Source organism: Pteropus alecto, unplaced genomic scaffold (genome assembly GCF_000325575.1).
Source record: "Pteropus alecto unplaced genomic scaffold, ASM32557v1 scaffold246, whole genome shotgun sequence".
In the NCBI taxonomy this organism is placed as follows: domain Eukaryota; kingdom Metazoa; phylum Chordata; class Mammalia; order Chiroptera; family Pteropodidae; genus Pteropus; species Pteropus alecto.
The window spans coordinates 699,477-726,656 of NW_006437742.1; the positions used below are offsets into that span (position 1 = coordinate 699,477).

Here is a 27,180-nt window from a genome sequence, read left to right on the forward strand (position 1 = left end):
ACTAATTGGTCATATGATTTCTCACCTCATCTGGATTCCCAGTGAGAAAGGACTAGTGCCAAAAGGTCAAGGAGCTACAGACCTTGAAGATTTTCCTTAGTAAAACTAATTATCAGTTTAGCAATTAATTAGCTTATAATAATGATTAACTGAGAAAATACTAAAATTCACCATTGCCAGACTCTTAAAGAGTCTCTCTGCCCATGTCACGAAGTTGTTCAAAAACTTCCATGGGCTTCCAAGATTGTTCCAGCTGATAAGGATCAAATACAAATACGTCAGCCTAGCATTTAAGGCCCTCTCCAATGTGGCTACTTCCTATATTTCTAGTTGTTCCCTACTGCTCATTACTCCTTCTTAAAATCTACTCTTTTCAGCCAAAATAAACCACACGATATATCAGAAACTCTTTGCTCATTCATGTCCTACTTGCATTTAAATCCTACCTCAAATGCAACTTTCTCTATGAACCTTTCTTCCTCAATTTTCCCACCAAGAAGTATTTGCTCCTTCTTCTAAGACTCTATAGTCCTTTATTTACATCTCCTTTATGACACTGGGCACTTTCTACTTTAGATTATTGTTATTTGCAGCATGTCATCTCCCTGCTATTGGAACGAACTCCCATCTCAGGCCATTTAGTGTTCATCTCTGTATCTCTTATAGCTATAATCATAGTGCCTTGCAATAAGTTGCCCCTTAAGGTCCATCAAATATTTATGGAACAAATGGGCACACTGACAAAAGTCTAAAAGCTAGTTTTTATGTTCATTCAAACTTCAATTTAACAATCCTCTACTGAATGCCTACCATATGACTGACACCATGTTGGGCCCTGGGGATAGCAACACATCTTAAGCAATTTCAAGTCTAATGGGAAGAAAGAGAGAGGGAAGTTCCTTTTGATACAGAATGGTCAGCATCTGCACAGGGGGCTAAGGGAGCATAGCAGATGGTCATCTAAACCAGTCTAGGGTGCGGAGAAGGCTTTGGGAAGAAAGGTAATAGCAGGACTTAGCCTTAAAGGATGAGAGTTAAGCAAACTGGACAGAGGAAGGATGTTCCAGGCAGAAGAAAAGCTTGTATCAAAACAACGGAAGCTGAAAGACGGTGGAATAGTGATGCCACATGGAGACTGTCAAGGGTTGGGGCTGGAGAGGCAGAAAGGGCGAGGAGATGACAGCCTTGGTAAGTATTTTGGGCTTAATCCAGGCTTCATGGAACCCCCTAAAGGTTTCAGGTGCATCCATGACTAAGATTAGATATTCCACTATTTTTGCATAACTGAAGTGGTACAACAAGTAATTGCCTGTAATGTAAATTCTAGGGTTTTTTGACACTCATTATCAAATAAATTTTGTTTGAAAACAACAACAAGAACAACCTGAAGCGACAATCTTTGTCAAGGAAGGGGTTAAGGTGGGTCTCTGTTCTGTGGCATGCTCAGTAGTACAGCACAACCGGAGAAATTCTGAGTCCTTTCCACAAACAGTATTCTTTATTTGGTGTACTTTCCCAGTTTTCTCTTGTTTACAAACACCTCACCCGCCTCCCAGACCACAGGAATTTTTCCCATACTCTTTCAATATCACACTTCATTAGTAAATGTTGCCAGCAGACATATGATGTTTAAAAATTCCTTACCTTAGATGTAATGTAAAATTATACTGTCAGAGTTAAGTTTTGAGATTATATAAAATCATACATATACCTTCACTTTCGAACCAAAAGATGGATTCCAAGTTAATCTTAAGGGAAATTTCTGTAAAGTGAACTTGATTTTCTGATGTTATTCTATGATCATGTGAGCCACACTTCCCAGGAAAAGGCAATGTGACCCCATTCAAGAAAGATACAGCTCGCAATAAAATGGCTTCTCAACCCTGATTTGCACACTAAGTACCAGACATCAGGAAAATAAATATCAATCTACCCACAAGCATGAGACACCCAATCCAACAACCACAGCAAAAATGCTCTCTAATATCTGGCAGACAAAGAATCTTGGTCTGTTAAATAAAACACATTTTCATCTCTAAGAGCAGCTCTTCATAAAGTGGGTTTTCTTTTAAGAAACTCAGCTATCAATTCTTTCATTAATACTAAGTTAAATTAGCCTAAGTTAAGTTATTCTAAGTTAAAAATGCATTTTTATATATGGCAAAGGATGCAAGAATATACAATGGGGTAAAGACAGTCTCTTTAATAAATGGTGTTGGGAAAATTGGACAGATACATGCAAGATAAAAGAAACTGGACCACCTTCTTAGACCATATACAAGAATAGACTCAAAATGGATTAAAGACTTAAATGTAAGACCCAAAACCATAAAAATTCTAGAAGGTAGTAAACTCTCTGATATCACTAACAGGAATTTCTTTTTGGATATATCTCCCTGGGCAAGGGAAACAAAAGAAAAAAATAAACAAATGGGACTATATCAAACTAAAAAGTTTTTGTATAGCAAAGGAAACCATTAAAAAACAAAAAGATATCACTAATGATATATCTGATAAGAGGTTAATATCCAAAATATGTAAAGAACTCATACAATTCAATGACAAAAAAAATCTAATTAAAAAAGGGCAGAAGACCTGAACAGATACTTCTCCAAAGAGGAAATATAGATGGCTAACGGACATATGAAAAGTTGCTAAAGGTTGCTAATCATCAGAGAAATGCAAATTAAAACCACAATGAGATATCACCTCATACCTGTCAGAATGGCTATCATCATTAATCAAAGAATAAGTGTTGATGAAGACGTAGAGAAAAGGGAACTCTCATACACTGTTGGTGGGATTGCAAATTGGCACAGCCACTATGGAAAACAGCCGGGAGGTTTCTCAAAAAATTAAAATGGATATACCTTTTGACCCAGCAATTACACTTTGGGTATTTATCCAAAGAAAACCAAAACAATAATTCATAAAGATCTATGCACCCCAATATTCATGACAGCACAATTTACAATAGCCAAGATATGGAAGCAACTTAATGCCCATCAACAGACAATTGGATAAAAAAGTTATGGTTCATATTTACAGTGGAATATTACTCAGCCATTAAAAAAATGAAATCCTACCATTTGCAAGGACATGGATGGGTCTAGAGGTTGTTATGCTGAGTGAAGTAAGTCAGATAAAGAAAGATAAATATCATATGATTTCACTTATATTTGGTATCTAAGGAACAAAAAGAACAAACTAATCAAAAACAGACTCACAAATATAGAGGACAACCTGGTGAAGGCCAGAGGGGAGGAGGATTGAGGGGCTGGGAGAATGAGGTGAATGAATAAAGAAGTACAAATTAGCAGTTGATAAATGGTCACGGGGATGGGGAGCATGGCACAGAGAATGCAGTTAGCATTAATATATTGGCTAAGTGGAGAGCCAGAAGAGAGACAGAACAATTAGGGGGATCATTTCAGAAACTATATAAATGTCTAACTAATGTACTATATACTTGAAACTAATAAAATTATTTAAAAAATGATTCATATTTGACAAAAAGGCCTTCACTTTACATCAAAATATTTGGAAATAAACATACATTTAAGTTTTGTTTGAAAAAGATGTATTTTTATTGTACCTACTCTGATTTCATTCCTAAGTTTATATCTAAGAAAAATAAATGCTTATGTCCATCAAAAGATATGGTAAAAAAAAATGTTTACAGCAGCTTTATTTATAATATCCAAAACCCATAAACAACCCAATGTCTATCCACAGGGGTGCTATGGGCTGAATGTATCATCCCAAAATTGTTGCTGAAGCCCTAATCTCCAATGTAATGGTATTTGGAGGCCAGGCCTCTGGGAGGTAATTAGGTCATGAGGATGGAGCCCTCATGAATGGGATTAGAGACCTAATAAGAGATACCAGATTGATGATCTCTCTCCATCATGTGAGGATACAGAAAGAAGGTGGTTATCTGAAACCAGGATGAGGGTCCTCACCAGATACCAAATCTCCCAGTACAATGATCTTGAGCTTCTCAGCCTCCAGAACTTGGAGAAATACGTGTTCATTGCTTAACGCACCTCATCTAAGAAATTTTGTCACAGAAGCTTGAACTGACTTAAGACACAGGAATGCATAAATAAATTGTAGGGAATCATACATAGGAATGGTACACAGCAACAACAACTACAAAAAACTAAGTAATACTATATTAAAAAACATGCACGAATCTCACAGATATTATGTTGAACAAAAGAAGACAGACACAAAATAGTACCTACAGTATGATTCTATTTATATAGAGTTTGAGATCAGGCAAAATTAATCTATGATGATAGTGGTCAGAATAGTTGTCACCCTTGAGAGGGGGTGTTGACTGGGAGGAGGCAAGAGGGAACCTTCAGGAGGGCCAGAAACATTTCTATATCTTTATTTGGGTGGAGGTTACACATATACAAAATTTCATTGAGCTGTACACTGAAGGTTTGTGTACTTTACTGTCTATAAGGAATACCTCAATTCAAGAAAAAAGAAAAAGATAAGTCTCCATACTGGATTTACTTCTAGTACAGACTGGCAATACAGATCAAATTATGCTAACAACAAAATACTCTTTTGTTATCAAGAGTAGAGATATAGTTCTGAATTCATTCTACCTCCCTGTATGCACACACTTCAAACTCAAATGGAAGTAGTTTGGGGCTTCAGATATTATTTGGATATAACGCTAATTTATTGGATTTTTCAACTTATAGCATTCCAAAATGACATTTATTTTTATAGGTTCACTTTGATTGCAAATTCACAAATTTATTAATTTTTCTTTTCTACTATAACATCGGCTGGTATCCATCAGAGAAATATATTGAATTTGTTCCCCAAATCTTAGCATTGTACAAAGAAAGCATAGTAGTCTGAAGAGAACACTGGCCTATGAACTCGAAGACCTGGGTTCTATTTCTGCTCTGCCTTTACTAACCAAGTCACCTTGGGTCAGTCTTTTAAGCTAAGATTCCCTTTCCTTTTCCATAAAATGGAGATAATACCATCCTCATAGGGCTATAGTAAGGATCATATGAAAGAATGGATGTGAAAGTGCCTTATAAACTTTAAAGAAGTGTTAATATCCCCAAAGCTAAGTGTTTAATTAGAACTTGTGCCTGAGTGTGGCCAACAGAAAATGTACTTAAATTTCAAAACTTGTACATCAGTTTCACATATCTTACATTTCACCAGAGAGTCAGGATCAGCAAGTCCACTCAAATTCTAACATCTCTGAAAAGTTTAAACAATTCCAATCATTCTGAAAATAGATGTGTACTGGGAAGTACAATTAATAACTGCTTTCCTTGCTTTTCCCAATTATGACTTTTAGATGTATCTCCAGTTATGTAATATCCATTATATTCAGTTCACATTTATAGAACTTTGAACTGCTTCTGTAACAATAGTTTCCCCTCTCCATTATGAATTTCGCAATAATTGTCCTGAAGGCTGCTCCTATTTCTACCTTCTGCCATCCATCATGACAACTACAGCAAAATTTAAAAGTACTCCTCACTCTGAACTCTTCGTCAGAGCAATGAATACTCCTTGTCAGAAAGCCCCAATGGAAGGTGCCTTTTCTTGTGTTAACTTTTTGAAGTTCATTTCTCTGATGAGAGGAAGTGATAGAGACCAGAGTTGCCTCAGAATGCTTCCTGTCACCAACTATTCTTTCCAGCAGACCCAGCAGGAAATCTCTGATTGGAGAGCCATCCAGTATGAGAAGAGACTGACAAAAATAAAAATGAGGGTCATTTGGTTTCAAGGACCCCAGTGCTTCCTGTTCCTAGAGATTTTGTTCTTAGTACCACAGCTAAGCTCTCCAAACTAGAACAAGCTGCAGATAAACAAAACAGACTAGAGAAGGTAAATCCATAACTTATCAAGATCCTTGAGAAACATTCCCTTCAAGAATTAAGTCCCAGTTAAAAAGTCTTTGTTGAGCCTACTGAGATAGAGAATGGGGATGACTTTTACAAAAGTAGCTTGACAGCAGCAAGAAAGACCAACTGACAGGAAAAGAGACAGTAAATCATAAAAAATCTAGTTCAGAGTTGCATGCACACACACACACACACACACACACACACATACACACTAAATGGTCTGGGACAAATATTAAGTCACATTTCAATAGGCCTTAAAATGTTGCTGTATTATACCATAATCACAATCATGATCCTTAATCAAAAAAGATTTAATTATGTCCGTAAATGCTGTATAAGATGTCAGAGGAGTAGATTGGTTTTTTTTTGTTTTTTTCTTATATTTTTGGAGGGAGAATTCCACTCAGGATGATTAAAATGTTAAAAGTTCATGCTGTTTAAATAGAGAAATCATGAGCCATTTGGAAAACCTAGTTATTAAAAATGCCTTATTCCAAGAAAGAATCAGACAACTGAGGTTTTTACTCTATTGGTTAAGACAAGATGAATGTTGGGTTGTACAGTAGACACAAGTGTTATAGGAGGTCAGAAAAAGGAGATGAGTATGGGATAGCATAGTCAGAGAAGGCATCAAGGAGGAGGCAGAGTTCATGGTTGGTTTACTTCGAAGTCTCTCTCTATCCACAGTCTGGTTCTGCCTTTCTTGATTGCTACCCTTAAGCAGTCCTGCCAGGGCCCCAGGTTCAGAGTCACCAAAGGAGAGACTAGTCTGAAGGGAAATTTAATTACAGTGAATAAAGAGAAAGAAAAGATGCAGACCCTGGCCCCATTCCACTGTACTATAAAAGAGCTAAGGCTTCAATGCCTGAATAAGAAGATCCTTTCATATGGACAGCAATTGTGCCAAGCAGAAAAGAATTTGTGGGAACAATGAATGGTACCCATACATAGTTCTGTACTCTTAAATTACTATAAAAGCAAGATTTTACAAAAAAATTTTTACTTGATAGTCAACTTTAGATTAGTATACAGAAATATACCAATGAGAAACCACAAAACATTACTGAAAGAAATTAAAGATGACAAAAATAAATGGGAAGACACCTGTGTAGGTGCATTGAAAGTTTTAATATTGTTAGGATGTCCATACTACTCAAAGTGATCTACAGATTCAATGTAATACCTCAAAATCTCAACGGCATTATTTTTGCAGAAATAAATTAATTCCAAAATACATAAGGAATCTCAAGGGACCACAAATTGACAAACAAATTTTGAAAGAGAACAACAAAGTTGAAGGACTCACACTTCTTGATTTCAAAATATATATCAATGCTACAGTTATCAAACAAGTGTGGTACAGGCCTAAAAAGAGACAAATAGAACAAATGAACAGAATAAAGAGACAAGACCACTCGATGGGAAGAGGACAGTCTTATCAACAAAATAGTGCTAAAAAACTTGATATCTACATGTAAAATAATGAAGCTGGTCCCTTATTATACACTATATACAAAAATTAACTGAAAATGAATTAAAGACCTAAACATAACCTAAAACTATAGAATGCTTGGAAGAAAACATAGGAGAAAAACTTCTTGACATTGGATGTGGCAATGATTTCTTGGACATGACACCAAAAAGACAAGTAACAAAAGGAAAATAGGAAAATGGATGGCATCAAACCTTAAAACTTTTTTGCATTAAAGGACACAATCACAACAGTGAAAAGGCAACCTATGGAATAGAAGAAAATATTGACAATAATGTATCTTATACGGGGTTACTATCTAGAATATATAATAAATTACAAATAAAAAACTTTTTAAATCAACCTGATTTAAAAAAAAAAACAGACAAAGAACTTGAATAGATAGTTCTCAAAAGATGATATACAAATGACCAAAAAGCATATGCTAGGATGTTCGACATCACTAATCATCAAGGAAATGTAAATCAAAACTTCAATGAGCTACCACCTTACACCCATTAGGATGGCTATAGAAAACAGTAAGTATTGTTGAGGCTGTAGAGAAACTGGAAACCTTGTACACTGTTGGTAGGATTGTAAATGGTGCAACTATTGTGGAAAGCAGTATGGAGGTGCCTCAAAAATTATAAGAACTACCATATGATCCAGCAATTCCACTTGTGGGTATATATCCAAAAGAATTGAAATCAGCATCTCAATGAGATACTTGAAAACCCATGTTTGTAGCAGCATGATTCTCAGTAGCCAAGAGTTAGAAACAATCCGAATGTCTATCAATGGATGAATGAATAAACAAAGTGTGATATATATGTACAATGGAATATTATTCAACCTTAAAGAGGAAGTAAATCCTGCCACAACATGGATGAACCTTGAGGATATTATGCTAAATGAAATAAGCCAGTCACAGTGTGACAAATACTGTATAATTCTACTTAAATGAAATATCTAAATTTGTCAAGTTCATAGAAAAAGAAAGTAGAATGGTGATTACCAGGGTCTAGGGAAAAGGTAAGTTGTTGTTTAATGGGTATAGAGTTTCAGATTTGCAAGAGGAAAAAGTTCTGGAGATCTATTTCATGATAATGTGAAATACTTAACACTACTGAACTGTACATTTAAATTAGCTAAGATGGTGACTTTTATGTGTGTGTGGTTTTTTTTTACCACAATAAAAAAAGTTGTAAAAAGAAGTATGCCAATGAGGGTGGGAGTTAGAATAATTTTATCGATTCTTAACTAGACTTTTACTAGGAGAAAGGCAGAAACTAACACATCATCCATGTTTTCTTTAAGGGACCACTTATACAACTTCTGGTTCTAAGAAGAAATGAAATAGACACACTTTTTATTCTTCCCAATAAGTACAGGTAAAAACATTGGACATTATTATATGCATATACTATATATTTTATATATATAATTTTATCGATTCTTAACTAGACTTTTACTAGGAGAAAGGCAGAAACTAACACATCATCCATGTTTTCTTTAAGGGACCACTTATACAACTTCTGGTTCTAAGAAGAAATGAAATAGACACACTTTTTATTCTTCCCAATAAGTACAGGTAAAAACATTGGACATTATTATATGCATATACTATATATTTTATATATATATATATCTTTGAAAGAGAGAAGAAGACAGACTGGCTAGGAACCTCAAGACCCAAGTAATGACCTGGAAATGACTTCCCCAGGTTTTTGAGTATACATCCTGGACCGGGTGATGAAGAAGCCAGCAACCTAGAAATACCAATGAATACAGACAAAAACAAGTCCCCCCAAAAGCTCTAGCCAAAAGAATAGGAAAGAGGGCCTAGCCAAACAAAAAAAACTTTTAGACAATAACTCACATACTCTAGCCAAGCACCAAGCACCACCCCACATGCTTAAAACAAATTTAAAAAATAGAAAGTCTCAGCAAAGACACAGAAGTTATAAAGGAGAAATAAACAAATGCTCTTTAGTACTGAAAAATCATAATAACCAAAATGAAAACCACACTAGACAGTATCAACAGTGAAATGAAGACAGTACAGGAAAGAATCAGTGAAACTGATGATAGAACAATAGAAATTAAGTAATCTGAATAACAGAGAGAAGAAACTTAAAAAAAAAGTGAATAGCACTTCAGAGCCATAAAGGACTATAACAATGTATTAAATAGTGATGTCATCAGAGTTCCAGAATGAGAAGAGAAAATGTGTGGGGCTGAAGAGGTGTTAAAAAATAATGTCTAATGAACTTCAAATGGCTCTAAAAATAAAGTTATTTAATAAAATAAAAAAAATGGTTGAATACTTCCCAAATTTGGCAAAACCCATAAACCTACATCTTCAAGATGCTGAGCAAACCCCAGACAGAATAAATACAAATAATTTCACACGAAGACACATAATAATCAAATTCCTAAAAACTAAAGAAGAAGAACAAATCTTGAAAGCAATGAGAGAGAATTGATGACTTACTTACAGGAGGGAAACAATTAGAATGAGAGCAGATTTCTCATCAGAAACTATGGAATCCAAAAGAAATGGCACATTTTTCAAGTGCAAGAGCAAAAAACTGTCAACCAGAGTTCTATATCCTGCAAAAAACAAACAAACAAACAAAATGTCCTGGAAATCTAGACATTCTCAGATGAAGGAAAACTAAGAGAATTTGTTGCCATCGTCAAACACTAGCAGAGTAGATAAAAGCATGACCCAACTATGTGCTGTCAAGAAGTAACTCAATTCAGATCTCACTTGTACATGAAATTTAAAAAAAAAAAAAAACTCATAGGAACAGATATCAGACTGGTGGTTGCCAGAGGTAGGGGATGGGGGTGGGAGAATTGGATGAAAGTGGTCAAAAGGTACAAACTTCCAAGTATAGATAAATAAATTCTGGGGAATGTAAAGTATGACATGACGACTACAGTTAACAATACTGTATTATATATTTGAAAGTTGCTCAAAGAGCAGATCTTAAAAGTTCACATCACAAGAGAAAAATGTGTAACTATGAGAGCTGATGGATGTTAACTAAATGTATTGTGGTAATCATTTTTGTAATATATACATATATCAAATCATTATGTTATATACCTTAAACTTATACAATGGTATATGTCAATTATATCTCAATAAAACTGCAAAAAATTATATTTAAAAACAAGTAATATGATTCAAATATAACAATATAGGTAGATTGAAATTACAAGAGTAAAAAAGAGATATACCAGGCAAACAATGATTTAAAAAAAAACAATAGTGTATATATTTATATCAGATAAAGTAAACTTCAGAATAAAGAAAATTGCCAGGGATAGAGGGAAATTGCTTAATGATAAAAGTTTCAATCCGCCAAGAAGGCATAACAATCTTAAAAAGGTATGCACCAAAAAAACAGATTGCCTTAAATACATGAGCAAAAACTCAGATAAATAAAAAGAGAAATGACAAATCAACAACTGTAGTTGAAAAATTCAAAAATTCCCTTTCAGAAAGTGATAAATCTACTAGACAAAAAATAACTAAAGATATATAAGATCTAAACACAATCAACCAACAGATTCTAATTGACATAAATAGAACACTCTGCCTAATAACAGCAAAATAAACATTTTTCAAGCTCCCATGAAACATTTACCAAGATAGACCATATCCTGAGTCATTAAACAAATCTGAACCAATTTAAGTGAACTGGAATGGAACAGAATATTTCCTTGGCCACAATGGAATCAAACTAGAAACCAAAAACAGAAAGAAAGTCTGCAAACATTTGGAAATTAAACAACACACCTCTAACTAATTAATTGGTCAAAGAGGAAGTCTCAAAGGAAGTAAAAAAAAAAATACATTGCACTGAATGAAAAGAAAAATACAACATCAAAATATGTGGCAAGCAAGCAAGATGACAGAACAGGAAGCCCTAGCCCTAGTTCTCCACCACAGAAACACTGATTTAACAACAATACATGAACCAAAACAACTTTTAAGATTTCCAGAATCCAGTTAGGAAGTTACAGAACCCCAGTTGAGCAAAAAGCTCAGAACAGCTCCACTGGAACAAGTAAGAAGAGCAATTTAACTTTACTCATATCGACCCTTCCCTAAGCTGGTATAGGTCAGTGCCGGGAGAGAATGCCCCAGCCCACAACTCCAGAGGGAAAGTAAAGAGTACAGCATGCCTTCAACATTCTGGCTTTTTGGAGGGCTGCCTAACAAAATGGTGTCCGTCTCACCTCACTCAGCACTGATGGAACTGCTATAGTTCGAATGCCTGGGGACTACTAAAAACAAAGAAAAGCAGAGTACAGCTTACCGGGGATCACATGACTCAGTGCAATCAGAAGGTGCACCACTTGAGGCTTCTCTCTCAAGAGAGAAGGAGATGAGTGGAATGTGCGTCCAATATTCTGGCTTTTCAGAGGGTTGCCCAAGGGACCATTATTTGTGTTACCTGAATTGGGGCACTGACAGGGAGCTGGCATGCATTGGATATCTACTGGCCACTGAAAACAAAAGAGAATGGGGTGGCTTGCTGCTGTAGAACCAGAGAATATACATTGGCACAGACACCAATGGGAGCAAGAGATTACAAGCTCCTGAAGGAGAAACTGGCAAGTCTCTCTAATTGAGAAATTGGATGCATAGGCCTACAGAAGTTGCATCCTGCCCAAAAGGTTTCAGAAACCCCAGAATCTCTAGCTAACAGAAAAGCAACTCGTTGTGACAAGAAAATCCCTATAACAGAGTAGGATAACACATTCAAAGCACTGAAAGAAAAAAACATCAACATAGAATACTATATTCAGCAAAATTATACTTCAAAAATAAAGGAGAAATAGACTTCCCAAGATAAACAGAAGCTGAGGCAGTTCCTTGTCACTAGATCCATCCAACGTTAAAGAGAAATGAGAAGACACTATACAGAAACACGAAAGCATATGAAAGTATAAAGCTCACTGGTAAAGGTAAATATATAGACAAATACAGAACACTGAATCCTGTGACAGTGGTGTGTAAATCATTTTAATTCTGGTATCAAGTTAAAAGACAAAAGTATAAAAGTGACTATAACTATAAAAATGTGTTAATGGATGCATAATATAAAAAGGTGTAACATGTGACATCAGTAACGTAAGATGTGGTGGGGTGGGGGTAGAAGTAAAAAGTATTTGTATGTAATTGAAGTTATCAGTTTAAATAGATGATTATAATTATAATAAGTTTGATACAAGCCCCATGGTAACCACAAAGAAAATATGTATAGAAGATACACAAAAGAAAATCAGAAAGAAATCAAATCATGTCACTAAAAACAAATAAACAAATAAATCAATGAAAGGAAGGCAGGCAACCAGGGAGGAAAAGAGAGATAAGAGATACAAAATAGAAAATAATTAACAAAATGGCAATAGTAGGACCTTCCCAATCAATGATTACTTTAAATGAAAATGGATTAAATTCCCCAATCGAAAGATATAGAGTAGCTGATGGATAAAAACTCATTTCCCAACTACATGCTGTCTACAAGAGATTCAATTTAGATTTAAGGGAAAACATAAGCTAAAAGAAAAAGGATGGAAAAAAATATTCCATCCAAAATGTAACCAAAATAGAGTAGAGTTGGCTATAATTATATCAGACAAAATTGACTAAGTCAAAACCTGTCGAAAAAAGACAAAGAAAGCTTTTACATAATAATAAAAGGGTTGATTCACCAGGTCATAACAATTATAAATATAAAGCATTCAACAGCAGAGGACTCAGATATATGAAGCAAACACTGCCAAACTGAAGGGAGATATAAGTGACAACACAATAATAATAGGGGATTTTGACACTTCACTTTCAGTAAGGTATAAAACATTTAGACAGATTAACAAGGATACAAAAGATGTGAGCAACACTACAGATCAAATGAGTCTAAGAGACATAAATAAAACATTCCACCCAACAGCGACAGAATACATTCTTCCCAAGGGCACACAGAACATTCTCTAGGGGAAACCATATGTTAAATCACAAAACAATTCTTAACAAATTTTAAAAGACTGAGGTCACACCAACTATATTTTCCTGACACAGTGGAATGAAACTAGAACTTAATGGCAGAAGAAAACCTGGAAAATTCACAAATATATGGAAATTAAATAAAAACACTCTTGAATAACCAATTAGTCAGAGAAGCCGAAAGGAAATTTAGTAAATATCTTGAGACAAATGAAAATGAAAGCACAACATGCCAAAACTTATAGAAATGAAGCAATAGCTATACTAGGAGGAAAGTTCATAGTGATAAATGGTTACATTTAAAAAAAAAAAAGAGAGAGAGAGAGAGCTCAAAAGCCACGGGTCTCCAGATGATAGTCAGTTTGACCTGGGAAAAGCAGCGGCTGATGCACTGGGCAGGGATGGGCAGCCTGGCAACACAGCTCATGCCAGGAGGAGGAGGGGTGTGCATCAGCCATGAGCTGGCAGCACAGCCCGACCCCTGTTTCAAGAACATTTGATATACCTCAGCGAGCACTGAGGTGCCTTTGCACCAGCTCATCGACCTGCGGTTTCCTCAGCCATGGCACATCCAGTACTGTGTCTTCTACACGCCACACGAATGGGTGCATGCAGATGGCCGTGAAGCACCTGCACATTCACACCCTGCTGGTGGACAGCGAAAGAAATGATGTCTTACACTGAAATTTTACACAAAGCTAGATTTTGTTACACTCTTCCAATTTCGTGAATTTGCAATGAGCCTGAATTTTTGGGAAGATATGCCAAATGGATCATTAAATAAACTCCTATATAGGAAAACTGAATATCCTGATGTTGCCTTCCATTGAGATTCTGCATGCTTCATGAAATTGCACTGGGTATAAATTATCTGCACAATATGACTTCTCCTCTACTTCATGACTTGAAGACTCAAAATATCTTATTGGATAATGAATTTCATGTTAAGATTGCAGATTTTGGTTTATCAAAATGGCACGTGATGTCCCTGTCGAAATCATGAAGTTGTAAATCTCCACCAGAAGGAGGGACAATTATCTATATGCCATCTGAAAACTATGAATGTTGACAAATATCAAGAGTCAGTGTTAAGCATGGTATATATAGCTATGCAGTTATCGCATAGGAAGTCTCATCCAGAAAACAGCCTTTTGAGGAAGTCACCAATCTTTTGCAGATTATGTACAGTGTGTCACAAGGACATCGACATGACATTAGTGAAGAAAGATTGTCATTTGATATACCTCAGTGAGCACTGATCTCTCTCACAGAAGGCAGATGGACACAAAATCTAGATAAAAAGCTCTCCTTCTTAAAATGTTTAATAAAACTTGAACCAGTCCCGAGAACACTCGAAGAGATAACTTTACTTGATGTTATACAACTAAAGAAAACAAAGTTACAGAGCACTTCAAGCACTATTTATATATGTGACAAGAAGAAAACAGAGCAATCTCTGAATGTGTCTCTAAATCATGGTCCACAGAAGGAATTATGTGAATCCTCTCAGCTCCATAAAAGTAGTGGTTCTCCTGGAACCTCAAGGTCCCTGTCAGCTCCTCAAGACAATGATTTTTTTATCCAGAAAACTCAGGACTTCTCTATGCTGCACCACCATCCAGTAAATCACAGTTGGGATGGCAACGTGTCTGGCTCAGAAGATGAGATTCTGTAACCACTAGATGGGCCCATGCTCTTCGGCAATAATAAATCCACTCTTGGCTGAGGGAAATTCAGAGTGATCACAGCCTGGTGTGGCCCAACAGTGGATCCAGAGTAAAAGGACATTGTGAGCTAGATGACAGAAGCCTGCCTTAACCAGTTGCTAGATGCCCTTCTGTCCAGGGACTTGATCATAAAGGAGGCTATGGATTTATTAACACCAAACCCACAAGGACCGCAAAAATCAGACAATTACTGGACACTACTGACATTCAAGGAGAAGAATTTGCCAAATTCATAGTACAAAAGTTAAAAGACAACAAGCAAATGGGTCTTCAGCCTTACCCAGAAATACTGACAGTTTTTGAATCATTATCTTTAAATTTCTTTAAAGATACCTATAAAAGCTTATAGGTAACACTTTTTAAAGAAGAAAAATTGGTTTATTAAAAGGTATTTTATATTTCTGTGGCCTTGATCATATATTTTTAATAAAATCCATTAAGTATTAGAATCTTTAATGAAGTCTCTTCTTCAGGTAAACATTAGTCTCCTTCCATGAAATTACAGTATTTTTTAGAATTAATATAGTTGAAAGTTTGCATTTTGTTACATAGTTCAATTTTTTTTTGTCTCTTTGGTTAATTGAAATTGTTTTTAAATGTAATAATTATATGCTTCTTGTACATAGCAATGTCTTCAGGTGTCATGCATTTCTCCTGGAAGCCATTTTCACTTTCACTTACTTTGTGGATTATTTATTACTTGTCTAAAATGTGGTTTGGCTTTTGAATTTGGCTTTTGAACCCTTTATACTTAAATCAGAGATAGTACGGCATTCTTTCTCCACAGTCCAGGTTTACATCCTCTCCAAAAGGTTGTTCATTAAACTCTGTTATTCAGAAAAAAAGAAGAAAGCTCTAAAATAAATAATCTAACATCGTACCTCAAGGAACTAGAAAAAGGAGAACAAACCAGGTCCAAAGTTAGAAGAAGGAATGAAATAATTAAGATTAAAGCAGAAACAAACAAAATACAGAACAGAAAAACAATAGAAAAAATTAATAATAAAAGTTGTTGCTTTTTAAAATACCAACAAAATCAACAAAGCTTTAGCTATATTAACTAAAAGAAGAGAATATTCCAATAAATAAAATCATAAATTAAAGGAGATATCATAACTGATGCCACAGAAATTAAAAGAATTATGAAAGACTACTATGAACAATTATATAACCTATGAACAATTATATAACAATTATATAAACTATGAACAATTACATAGCCAACAAATTAGATAACCTAGAAGAAATAAACTCCTAGGAATACACAACTTACCAAGACTGAATCATAAAGGATCAGAAAATCTGAACAGAACTATAACTACTAAGGAGATTGAATCAGTATCAAAAACCTCCCAAAAAAGAAAAGCTCAGAACCAGATGGATTCATTTGTAAATTCTATCAAACATTTAAAGAATTAACTTCTTTTAAAGAATTAACTTTAAATCCATTCTTTAAGTTAATACTTAATTTAAAGAATTAACCTTATTCTTTTTTAAAAAGTTTTGAAAGCAAATCCTTCTCAAACTCCTCTAAAACACTGAAAGGGAGGAAACAATTTTAAACTCATTTTGTGAGGCCATCACTATCCTGATATCAAAGCCAGAAGAAGACACTATAAGAAAAGAAAACTATAGGCAAATATCCCTGATGTATACAGATGTAAAAATCTTTAACAAAATACTAGCAAACCAAATTCAACAGCACATTAAAATTATCATACACCATGACCAAGTGAGATTTATCCCTGAGATGCAATGACGATTCTACATATGCACATCAATGTGATACACTACATTAACAGAACGAAGGCAGAGAATCACATAATCATCTCAATAGATGCAGAAAAAGCATTTGACAAAGTTTAACACTTTTTCATGTTGAAAAGTTGAGTATTCTAAGTTCAACAAATTAAGCATAAAAGGAAATTACCTCAACATAATAAAAGCAATATATAAAAATGTACACAGATAACATCATACTCAATGGTGAAAAACGGAAAGATTTCCTCTAAGATCAGGAACAAGACAAGGATTCCCACTCTCTCCACTTCAGTTCCACATAGCAGGGGTGTCCTACCCAGAACAATTATGCAAGAAAAAGAAATAAAAGGTATTCAAATCAGAAAGTAAGAAGTAAAATCATCTCTCTATATGACATGACCTTATATGTAGAAAAACCCTAAAATTCCATAAAAATTTTCAGAAATATTAAATGCATTCAGCATATACTCTAAATATTAAGTCTTTACAGGATACAAAATTAACATACAAATATTGTTTATGTTTCTATATACTAACAATACACTCTCTGAAAAGGAAATTTAGAAAACAATTCCATTTAAAATAGCATCAAAAAAGAATAAAATATTTAGGAATAAATTTAACCAAGGAGGCAAATGACTTGTACACTGAAAATTACAAAACATTGATGAAAGGAATTTAAAGGCACAAATAAATGGAGAGATTATGTGTTCATGGACTGGAAGACAATATTGTTCAAATGTGCACACTTTCCAAATAAATCCATACCTTCAATGTGATTCCTATTAAATTTTCAATGGATTTCTTTACAGAAATAGAAAAAAAAAAAAACAATCCTAAAATTCATATGGAACTATAAAGGAACCCAAATAGCCAAAAGAATCTTGAGAAAGAAGAACAAAGCTAGAGACCTCACACTTTCTAATTTCAAAATATATTACAAAGTTACAGTAATCAAAACAGTATAGTACTGGCATATAGAGAGACCTGTAGATCAGTGGAATAGAATGGAGTACCCAGAAATAAACCCAAATATATACAGTCACAACAAGGATGCCAGGAGTACACAATGGAGAAGGGATAGTGTCTTCAACAAATAGTATTGGGCAAACTGGATATTTACATGCAAAAGAATGAAATTAAATCTTTATCTTATGCTACACATAAAAATCAACTAAAAATTAAAGACTTTAACATAAGACCTAAAACTATATGCCTAGATGAAAACATAGGAGAAAAGCTTCGCATAGGCCTTAGCACTGACTTTTTGGATATGATACCAAAAGAGCAGGCAATTAATGAAAAAACAGACAAGAAGGACTACATCCAATTAAGAACTTATACACACCAAAGGAAGCAACAGAATCAAAAGGTAACCTATGGGACAGAAGAAAATTGGTAAACTATATGTCTCATAAGGGGTTAACACCCAAAATATATAAGGAACTGCTACAACTCAATAACAAAAAAACAAATAACTTTTAAAATAGGCAAAGAATTTGAATAGACATTTTTTCCAAAAGAAGACATGCAAATGGCAACAGATATATGAAAATATGTTCAACATCGCTAATCATCAGGGGAATGTAAATCAAAACCACAAGGAGGTATCATCTCACACTTGTTAGTATGGCCATTATAAAAAAAAATAGAAAATAACGAGTGTTGATGAGGATGTGGAGAAACTGGAAGTCTTGAGCACTGTTGGTGGGAATGAACTAATGGTGCAGCCACTATGGAAAACAGTATGGCAATTTTTAAAAAATTAAAAATAGAACTACCATATGATCCAGCAATTCCACTTCTGGGTATTTATCCAAAAGAATTGAAATTGAGATCTTGAAGAGATATTTGCACTCCCATGTTCATTGCAGCATTATTCACAATAGCCAACAGGTAGAAATAACCTGTGTACTAGCAGATAAATGGATGAAGAAAGTGTGGCATATACGTACAATAGAATATCAGTCTGCCACATAAAAAGGAAATCCTGTCATATGCTACAACATGGATGAACCTTAAGGACATAAGGCTAAGTGAAATAAACCAGTCAGAGAAGATCAAATATTGTATCATTCCACTTACACAAGATAGCTAAAGTAGTCAAACTCATAGAAACGGAAAGTGGAATGGTGGTTGCCAAAAGCTAGGGAGAGGAGAAAATGGGGACTTGTTCAATGGGTATAGGGTTTCAATCATGCAAGATCAAAAAGTTCTAGAGATTTGCTGTACAACATGTGCCTATAGTTAACGATACTGTAATGTACAGTTAAAATTTTATTGAGAGTAGATCTCATATTATGTATCTTTACCATAAAAAAAAAAATGTGGCATGCAGCTAAACCACCATTGAGTGGGAAATTTATAGCACTAAATGCTTACTTTAGAAAAGAAGAAAAGTATCAAATTAAAAAAAAAACAAAAAAAACCCTACCTTAAGAAACTAGAAAAAGAAAAGCAAAATAAACCCAAAGCAAGCAGAAGGAAGGAAATAATAAAGATAAGAGCGAAATCAATGAGATGAAAACTGAGAAACAATAGAGAAAATCAATGAAATACAGAGCTGGGTCTTTGAAAATATCAACAAAACAGACAAAACTCTAGCAAGACTGACAAAAAAAGAGAGAAGACACAAATTATTAATATAAGAACGAGACAGGAGATATCTCTAGAGACTCTGCAGACACCAAAAGGATAATAAAGGAATACTACAAACAAATCTACACCTAAATTTTACAATTTAGATAAATTGGACCAATTCCTTGAAAAACACAAACACAAATTCGCCCAATATGAAATAGATAATTTGAGTAGTTCTATAACTACTAAGGAAATTTAATCTGTACTTTAAAAACTTCCAAAAAAAAAAAATCTCCAGGCCCAGATGGTTATACTGGCGAATTCTACCAACCACTTAAAGGAGAATCAATAACATTATGTAATCTCTTCAAGAAAATAAAAGAAGAGAGATTACTTCCCAATTCTTATTATAAGGCCAATATTTCGCTGATACCAAAATCAGAAAAGACAGTACCAAAAAATTAAATAACAAGCCAATATCATTCATAAATACATAAAAATCCTTAACAACATATTAACATTGCAACATTAGAACTCAGCAATATATAAACAAATTTATACACTATGACCACATGGATTTATTCCAGATATACAAGACTGGTTCAATGCTTGAAAACCAATCAGGGCAATCCACAATATTAACAGACCAAGAAAAATCTCATGGTCACATTAATCAATACAGAAAAAGCTGTTTGACAAAATTCGCCACTCATTCATGATGAGTCCTCAAGAAATAAGAATTGAAGGGGCAATTGCTTCAACTTTAAAAAGAATATCTACCCCCAAAAAATGACAACAGTTAACATCACACTTAATGCTGAAAGACTGCTTCTCTCCTAAGACTAGAAACAAGACAAGGGTTCAGCTCTCACCATTATTATTCAACATAATACTAGAAGTCCTAGCCAGAACAATAAGGGAAGAAAAAGAAATAAAAAGCATATAGAGTAATAAGGAAGGAATACCACTGTCCCTATTTGCAGATGGTCTACAAAGAAAATTCCAAGAAATCAATCAGAACTTCCTAGAACTTAATCAGTAAATTTAGCAACATTTCAGGGTGCAAGATCATCATACAAAAATCAAAAATCAATTGTATTACTATATACTAGCAATGAACACATGGAAATCTAAATTTAAAATAAAATACCATTCACAGTCACTCAAAAATTGAAATTCTAACAAAACGAGTACATGACTTGAATGCTGAAAACTACACAACACTGAAAATGATGAAATGCTATTAGAAAAAATAAAAGAAGTTCTAAATAAACGGAGAGATACCCTGTTCATGGATTGGAAGACTCAACATAATAAAGATGTCAGTTCTCCCTAAACTGATATACAGTTCTAATACAACTCCTATCAACATTCCAGCGATTTTTTTTAGATATAGGAAAGCTTATTCTAAATGTATAGGGAAAGGCAAAGAAACAAACAATATTAAAAAAATAATAATAAAGTACGAGGAATCATTCTACCTGATTGTTAAACTTATTGTAGAGCTATAGTAATCATGATTGTGGTGTGGCAGAGGGACAAACACAAAGATGAATCAAAACAGAGAACCGAGAAATAGGCCTATGCAAGTACAGCATACTCGTTTCTTTACTACAGTACAAAAACAATTCAATGAAGTTGAAGCAATTGTATATCCATAGTTAACAAATTAACCTCAACCTAAACCTCACACTATATACAAAAATTACTCCAAAATGGACCATGGACCTGAATGTAAAATGTAACTTTAAAATTTTGAGAAGAAAATATCAGAGAAAATCTTTGAGAGCTAGATTTTGGTGAAGATTTGTTAGACATAACAAAAGCACAATCCATAAAAGAAAAAAAAAATCAATGAATTGGACATCATCAAAATTAAACATTCTTGTTCTGTGAAAAATCCTATTAATAAAATAAACAGACAAGTCATAGACTGGTACATAATATTTGCAAACTACATATATGACAAAGAACTTGTATCTAGAATAAAGAATTCTCAAAATCCAACAATAAAAAAAAAGCAATCAGAAAATGGGCTAAGGACACGAAGAGACATTTCACTGAAGAAGATAGAGGAATGGCAAATAAACACATGAAAAGATGGTGACCGTCATTAGCCATTAGAGAAATAAAAATAAAATTATAATAAGCTATCACTACACACCTATCAGAATGGCTAAAATAAAAATCAATGACAATGACAATGCTGGCAAGGACGCAGAGAAACTGGATCTTTCATACATTGCCAGTAGAAATGTAAAATGGTACGGCCAGTCTAGAAAAATAATCTTTCAGCATCTATAAAAACTAAACATACATTTACCATATGATCCAGCAATTCCTTTCCTGGACATTTATCTCAGAGAAATGAAAATTTACAGATATACAAAACACCTATACTCAAATGTTCTTAATAGTTTTAGTTGTAATAGCCCCAAACTGGAAATAACCAAAATGCCCCTCAATAGGTGAATGGTTAAATAAATTGTAGTATACCCACAGCATGGAACACTTCACATCAATTTACAAAAAGTCTACTGATATACATATCAACTTAGATGAATCTCAAGGTCATTATGCTAAGTGATGAAAAATTAGAGAATGCCATGTATCTTATGATTCCATTAATTTAAAATTCTCAAAATGCAAAATTATAAAGAAGCAGAACAAATTAGTATTTATCAAGGGTTATAGATGGTGGGGTAAGTGGTGGGTGTGACTATAAAATAGTTCTAGTGATGAACTATTTCTCTATCTTGATTGTGATGATGATTACATAAATCTATACATGTGATAAAATAACATAGAGGTGTTCACACATAATTCCAATGACAATTTCCTGGTTTTCGTATCATATTATAATTAAGTGAAATGTAATGATTGGGGTAAATCAGATGAAGAGTATATGGAGCCTTTCTGTACTATTTTTGCAACTTCTTGTGAGTCTTTTATCATTCATAATAAAAAATTAAAAACCACTTATAAAGCAAATAGCTCAAAAACAAGAGCATGGAAGTTAAAACCTAAGGAGTAAGTAAATAACATGTTTTATTATAATAGCCTATAACAATGTCAGTTTTATGCAGGGATAGCTTTTAAATGAGGAAGGTTTATATAAGCCAGTGATATACAATACCAAGGACATTTATCTGTAGGATAAAAACACATGCTTAAAAAAATATTAGAGTCACTGATTAAAACATCTCATGTTAAACCGGGCAACTGGCAATTGTGAAGTGCTTGCAAAAAGCCACATAAACAAATTACATCTGCAAACAATGAAAAATCAATTGCAAAGGGTCTTTGGGCTGGTTGTTCAAACTTTATCTATCAATTGGTGGGAATAGAAAAGTTTCATTCTGGATAACCCAGAACCTGTTCCTGTGACTGCCATACAATTAATTGATTTGCATACACCCTGTGTGGGATGTCCTCAAGTTTGTTTCACTGTAGAATATATTCATTTCCAGTTGTGCTATGGAAAGAATATTTGCATTGGGTAAAATATTTAGTTATAATTAGAAAGGAGCAAATGGGGGGAAATTGTCTTTCTCTGCATGTCCAAAATGATAACCACTAGCCATATGAAGCTATTTAAATTTAAAATGATTAAAATTAAATACAATGAAAAATTTAGTTCCTAGACACATTTCAGGTGCTCAGTGTGTCTAGCAGCTACCATATTAGAACAGTATAGATATAGAACTTTTCCATCATCACACAAATTCTATTGGACAACATTGTTCTAGAACATGAAAAACATGTCATTTCCCCACAATCATAGTAGAATTACAGCCGAAAGAGCTCTTACAGGAATTAGTATTGCATTATCTGAGGTTTGTGTTTACACATAATTTTGTCAACAATATTGAACAGTATGTTACAGTAGTTAGATGCTAGGGCTTTGGGGTAAAATAGTCCTGCATTTCCGTTTTAGCTCTAACTTTTACTAAATTGTGTGACGTTAGGCATGTTACTTCACTTCTCTGTACCCTGTATTCTCATTTTTAAAAAGGTGGCGACTGGGAGATAATAGTATCTACCTCGTAGGGTTATTATGAAAGATTAAATGAGATAAGCCCAATATCTGACACATGTGATCTATAATATTTATAGAATAATTCTTGGAATTACTCTTTAAGTCTAGAAGATTAACTTCGCTTGTTCTATGACCTAGAATCTAGGTGACCAGTAGAAAAGGCAATAGGGAACATTCAAACTTATGAGCAAAGGAGTCAGTCCCTAACAGGGCTGCCCTTTGACTCTCCAAAGATAAACAGCAACCATGCTGTTCCTCCATAACTTGGGGCCAGAGACAAAAGAGATGTGACCTTCTACCTTAGCGATCTATTTGTCTTGCAGCTTTCAAAAAGTCAAGGGGTACCTCACCCTTAGCCTTAAGGGACTCAGAATTCAAAGTTAACTGCCGTGTCATAACAAATAAAATAAAAGCACAATACACTGTGTATAAAAGAAGGTTACCCAAACAAGTCACTCAGTAGGAGAGGGACTTGTAGTTGTCTTTCCAGCTGTTTCTAGCAATCAAATCCAATTCCTTGATATAATATTATGGTGAAATGTTACTATAGCCAATCCTTTGTGAATACCACACAACAGGCCTGTTGCACCTCTGTAATCAACTGGATAAATATTTATTAAACATCTATTACATATAGGACACATTTGTTCTACACTAATCATCAGCGAACTGCATCTAGCAAGCTGAATTAAGTACACTTTTTGTTTTTTGAATGATAAGCAAGGTAGGAATGACTTTCACATTTTGAAACTTGGAAGAGTTGCCCTCAACCACTGTTATCAAACACTGAATGGCTCTGGAAATTAGCTTTTGCTACAGACTTGATAATGTTTCTTAATTAATTCAACCTAAAATTACAAGGCAAAACAGCACTTATATGTGAAATTTATACTGTAGGAAAGTCATTTCAACAACTGACATTGTCTGAATCACAAGTGAAGACATGCTTTATACACTTCCCACGTTGTCATAAGTCAAAGCAACAAATTCACAATTAGGTATCACTTCGCATTCACTAGAATGAATATAATAAAAAAGACAGATGTTAACAAGTGTTAATAGAGATGTGGAGAAATTCAAACCCTCATACATTGCTGGGGAAATGCTACAGTTTACTTTGGTAAGAACTCTGGCAATTCTTCACAAAGATAAATATAGAGCGACAATGTGGCCCAGCAATTCCGCTCCTAGATATATACCAAGAGAAATAAAACATGTCTGCAAAGAAACTTGTTCATGAATGTTTACAGCAGCATTATTCATAATAAATAAAAGTAGAAACCACCCAAATGCCCATCAACTGATGAATGGATAAATAAAATGGGGGTATAGCCATAGAATGGAATAGCATTCAGCCATAAAAAGGAACGAAGTACTGATACATACTAAAATTTGGATAAACTTCAAAAATAATATGTTAAGTGAAAGAAGCCACACACAAAACACCACATATTGTATCATTCTATTTACATGAAAGCCCAGGAAATGAAAATCCAGAGAGACAGAAAATAGACTGGTGGTTGCCTAGGGCTGGGAGTGGAAATGGGGAGTGACTAAAAATGGGCATGAGGTTTCATTTTAGAGTGATGGAAATGTTTTAAATAAGACTGTGGTGATAGTAACACAATTATAAAATATACTAATAATCATTAAATTGCACACTTGTAAAAAGTGTACAACACTAAAAGTATGGTCCATAAAAGAAAGAAATGATAAATTGGACCCTATCAAAATGAAAACCTTTCTCACTTCAAAAGACACCATTAAGAAAATGAAAAGACCAGCAACAGACTGGGAGAAAATATCCACATATCATGTATCTGACAGAGACTTGGATATAGAATACATAAATAATTCTTACAACTCAATAAAAAGAGAATAAAGAATAACTCAACTTAAAAATAGAAAAACATATATGTACAGATACTGCACTGAATAAGATAGATGAATGGGTAATAAGTACACAAATAGATGCTCATGATCATTAGTCATTAAGGAAATACAAATTATAACTACAATGAGATATCACTTCACACATATTTAGAATGGCTATAATAAAAAGACAGATGATAACAAAAGTTGGTGAGGATGTAGAAAACCAGACACCCTCATACATTGCTGGTAGTAATGCAAAATAGTGCTGATACTTTGGAAAACAGTTTTGCAGTTTCTTTAAAAGTTAAACGTATATTTGCCATATGATTCAGTAATTCTAGCATAAGGCATATATCAAAGAGAAATGAAAACATATGTCCACATGAAGACCTGCACACGAATGTTCTTAGCAGCATTATTCACAATAGCCAAACTAGTGAGTAGACAGACAAAACATTATATCCATAAAATGGAATACTATTTGGCAATAAAAAGTAATGAAGTACTAATACATCCTACAATATGGATGAATCTCAAAAATACTACACTAAGTAAAAGAAGCCAGGCATAAAAGACCACATGTTGTCTAATTTCATTTAGGTAAAATGTCCAGAATAGGTAAATTTGTAGACAGAAAGTAGATTAGTGGTTACCTGGGGCTGGGAGTGAGAACGAGATTAACTATAAATGAGCATGAGGGATCTTAGTGAGGGAGTGAAAATGTTCTAAAACTGATTATGTTGAAGGTTGAACCACTCAGTAAAGTTACTAAAAATAATTTAATTAAACACTCCAAATGGGTGAATTTTATAATATGTAAAATATATCTCAATAAAGCTGTAAAATAGGAAAATAACAGTAGGGGAAACTGGGTGATGGGTACACAGGAACTCTACACTAGCTTTGCAACTTTACTACAAATCTAAAACTATTCTGAGATAAAAATGTATTTAAATAAAAATTAACAAGAATATGTTTGTAGATTGATATCAGTATTTGGCAGTCCCTATCTATGTGAAAGACATTTAAAAAGATGAAACAGGTACAATATCATTACAGATCAGCGTTAACAGATGAACATTTGGAACAATATGATGATAGGGAACACTGTGAGCCCCAATTAAATAAAATGTTAGCCCCTCCAAAAAAGAATTCTATTATTCACACTAATACCCCTGTATTACAAAAAGTACTCTATTATTATATTTTGAATTTCATCAATAAACACTTGTTGAAATTTGTTTTCCCTCTTGTTACATAAGTATCTATAAATTATCCTGAATTTTGCTTTTTGGCCCACAAGCCTAAAATATTTACTAACTGGCTGTTTACAGAAAGTTTTCCAAGCCCTGTTCTACACCATAACAAGATAAATATAACATAATCAGTCTCTTTCTTGAATGTATTCTTATCATCACCTAGTTTTGGCATACTGCTCTTCTGGATATGCCCTATAAAGGATAAGCTTTGTATCTCTTTTGCTGTGGCACTATTTTGGATTTCCATAAATAGAAACACTATTAGCTTAATAATTCTAGCAAAGCCTCGATGCCATCGTTATTATCACGATATTAAAGGATCAATACTATACCACAGTATCAACATGACACTCATCAAGTTGTGATGTCACAAGGCCATGGACTCACCGAGGTCTCTTAGGTATTAAGTGGTTCCTATGGCATCACACTATGCCTTTGGCATCACCCTGGCACATCACCTTACTATAGTGTCATATGCTATTACTGCTGTGACAAAATTCTGTCTTGATTCCTCTCTGCCGAGATGTCGGAATAATTAACCCC

General features: G+C 34.1%; 1 protein-coding gene and 1 pseudogene across 1 annotated transcript in view; one reads left to right on the plus strand and one right to left on the minus strand.

The window, feature by feature from the left end:
* Positions 1 to 27,180, minus strand: part of ATG4A (autophagy related 4A cysteine peptidase) — a 58,539-nt gene that overhangs the window by 31,047 nt on the left and 312 nt on the right. The window lies entirely within an intron of this gene.
* On the plus strand, positions 1,059 to 15,472 carry LOC107195864 (annotated as a pseudogene).